Source organism: Coregonus lavaretus, assembly GCF_964263955.1.
Source record: "Coregonus lavaretus genome assembly, contig: HAP1_SCAFFOLD_2957, whole genome shotgun sequence".
In the NCBI taxonomy this organism is placed as follows: domain Eukaryota; kingdom Metazoa; phylum Chordata; class Actinopteri; order Salmoniformes; family Salmonidae; genus Coregonus; species Coregonus lavaretus.
In genome coordinates this window covers 34,926-38,675 of record NW_028157471.1, presented here as the reverse complement: position 1 = coordinate 38,675, position 3,750 = coordinate 34,926, and positions in this window count along the sequence as shown.

Here is a 3,750-nt window from a genome sequence, read left to right as displayed (position 1 = left end):
GGAGTGGCTTCGGGACAAGTCTCTGAATGTCCTTGAGTGGCCCTGCCAGAGCCCGGACTTGAACCCAATCGAACATCTCTGGAGATACCTGAAAATACCTGTGCAGAGACACTCCCCATCCAACCTGACAGAGCTTGAGAGGATCTGCAGAGAAGAATGGGAGAAACTCCCCAAATACAGGCGTGCCAAGCTTGTAGCGTTATACCCAAGAAGCTTCAAGGCTGTAATTGCTGCCAAAGGTGCTTCAACAAAGTACTGAGTAAAGTGTCGGAATACTTATGTAAATGTTATATTTCAGTTTTTTATTTCTAATACATTTCCCAAAAATTATAAAAACCTGTTTTTGCTTCATCATTTTGGGGTATTGTGTGTAGATTGATGAGGGGAAATAAACAATTTCATCAATTTTAGAATAAGGCTGTAACGTAACAAAACGTGGAAAAAGTCAAGGGGTCTTTCCGAACATACTGTATATAGGAATCGTTTTATTCGAACTAATGTGTGTGCAACATGCCTCTATTTAAAGGAATACAAAGTTGAAATGAGGTTGCTTAGTCACGTGGTTGAAGAGCTATTAAATTCTGAAGTTTCAAATATGTATATGTAATTGTGTAAGAGCCTTGAGGGGAAACCAAAGGGTGTGCAATGTGTGTCCCTACCCTGTGAACAATATAACGTTGGTTTGAGGTGCCTATTTGATGTGATCAAGGAGCTATTGAATTTTAAGTTGTTTTTACTTTTTTTATTGAATAATTGTATGGGAAAACCAAACGGGTGTGCAACATGCCTCTTTATGCAAGGAATAATAGACAGTTGAAATGAGGTTGTTAAGTCACGTGGTTGAAGAGCTATTGAAATTGTAATATGGTGACCATGCACTTACTGATGGTCAATAACCAGTTGCATTGACGTGTGTCAGGCTGCCTATGCCATTGCTGGGTGAAAATAAGACCTGTGCAATGTTGTACACCTTTTTTCCTTCACAAAGAGCCTAACCCGAGGTATGTAGCCCAAATCGTTGGCAAGCTATTGAAGTGTAAGGTCCGAATGTCTTGGCGAATATAGAATCTCAAACCAACTTCAACATGGCCGGGGTCACCAGGGTTTGCACGGTCTGCCTCGACCTGTTCTCAGGACAGATTAGCTACATTAGTTAGCTAGAGAGGATATATCACAACCATTTTAGTTTGACATGATCTTGGTGCAAGGTTTACATGTCATGATCTTGTCGCCACATTACCTTAGCTACATTGAGTTAGTTTTAGCAGTGTTATTTAAATGGAACAAGTGAGCTGAATGCGGTAGTTACAGCTAGCTAACGTTAGCATAGAGGTAGCTCTTTCACTTCCATGCTCACTACAGCCCGTGATAATGCTCGGTCTCTGCTGGTGCTGGTGTCGCCTAATTTTCACAAATGTATCCCACTTTTTACTTAATGTTTCGTTGCGTGGCCATCTATGCATACTCACACCTTGCTACCACACAACGGTTGGCCATCTTGATGAAAAAAATGCATTTGCTAGCTAGGTCGATACTGTTACCAAATATGTTTTATGACTAACGTTGTTCTGTCTGTACTGTTGCGTGTTCAAAACGACTGTGAACTCCAGGGAAAAAAACGGTCATCCAACTCAGAATTCCAACTCCGGCCTCTTTCTAGAGCTCTGACCTGAAGATCACTGACGTCATGATTTGACCTGTATTATTCATAGTTCCCAGTTGTTTTGAATGCGGCATGTGTTTACGCCTATGGAGTACATGAATGGGATTTATACTGAACAAAAATATAAACGCAACAATTTAAACGATTTTACTGAGTTACAAGTTAATATAAATAAATAAATTAGGCCCTAATCTATGGATTTCACATGACTGGGCAGGGGCACAGCCATGGGTGGGCCTGGGGAGCCAGGCCCAGCCAATCAGAATGAGTTTTTTTGCCCACAAAAGGGCTTTATTACAGACATAAATATTCCTCAGTTTCATCAGCTGTCCGGGTGGCTGGTCTCAGACGATCCCACAGGTGAAGAAGCTGGATGTGGAGGTCCCGGGCTGGCGTGGTTACATGTGGACTGCGGTTGTGAGGCCGGTTGGATGTACTGCCAAAGTCTCTAAAATGACGTTGGAGGCGGCTTATGGTAGCGAAATGAGCATTCAATTCAGCTCTGGTGGGCATTCCTGCAGTCAGCATGCCAATTGCACACTCCCTCAAAACTTGAAACATTGGTGGCATTGTGTTGTGACAAAACTGCACATTTTAGAGTGGCCTTTTATTGTACCCAGCACAAGGTGCACCTGTGTAATGATCATGCTGTTTAATCAGCTTCTTGATATGCCACACCTGTCAGGTGGATTGATTATTTTGGCAAAGGAGAAATGTTCACTAACAGGGATGTAAACAAATTTGTGCACAAAATTTGAGAGAAATACGTTGGTTCTTTTGCATATGGAAAAATTTGGAGATCTTCTATTTCAGCTCATGAAACATAAGACCATCACTTTACATGTTGCATTTATATTTTTGTTCAGTGTAGGTGCAGCCTGTCAATCCGAAATCAAGAGCAGCCACTAATTCAGGAGGCTGAAGAAATTTGGCTTGACCCTTAAGACCCTCAGAAACTTTTACAGATGCACAATTGAGAGCATCCTGTATCACCGCCTGGTACGGCAACTGCACCGCCCGCAACTGCAGGGCTCTCCAGAGGGTGGTACGGTCTGCCCAACGCATCACCGGGGGCACACTGCCTGCCCTCCAGGACAACTACAGCACCCGATGTCACAGGAAGGCCAAAAAGATCATCAAGGACATCAACCACCCGAGCCACGGCCTGTTCACCCCGCTATCATCCAGAAGGTGAGGTCAGTACAGGTGCATCAAAGCTGCGACCGAGAGACTGAAAAACAGCTTCTATCTCAAGGCCATCAGACTGTTAAATAGCCATCACTAGCCGGCTACCACCTGGCTACTCAACCCTGCACCTTAGAGGCTGCTGCCCTATATACATAGACATGGAATCACTGGCCACTTTAATAATGGAACACTAGTCACTTTAATAATGTTTACATACTGCTTTACTCATCTCATATGTATATACTGTATTCTATTCAACTGTATTTAGTCAATGCCACTCCGACATTGCTCGTCCTAATTTTAATATATTTCTTAATTCCATTCTTTTACTTTTAGATTTGTGTATTGTTGTGATTTGTTTGATACTACCGCACTGTTGGAGCTAGGAACACAAGCATTTCGCTACACCCGCAATAACATCTGCTAAATATGTGTGAGACCAATAACATTTGATTTGACGTCTGAGCTCTTCATTTTTGGGAAAACGGTGTAAAGTCAAATTTTTACTGCAGCATCCAGGTACTACACATTGAAATGTTACCGGCGTGCTGACTGAAGAACACCTGGCTGCAGTCAAGTTTTTTTGCGCAGTAGTAGACTAGCTAGCTCTGTAAACAACACCTGTAACACCAGGCTTCTTGTCATGAAGATAGTTCACTCAGGCTGTTTACAATTTAAAAGAAAATGTCAGTTCCGGTCTACTTAACGGCGTGGTTCTCCCATAGACACCAATGCAATAGCAGCTGGGTCTGGCCTGCTTAGTTTATTGACTAATGTAACCAAAAAAATGAGGGAGTGGGCCGTCTCGCTTCCTCTTCCATCTCTGTTGTCACCCACATTAGCATGTCACTTCCGGGTCACAGCATTTTAGGGAAAATGTTTAATAAAAGTCCCCAACG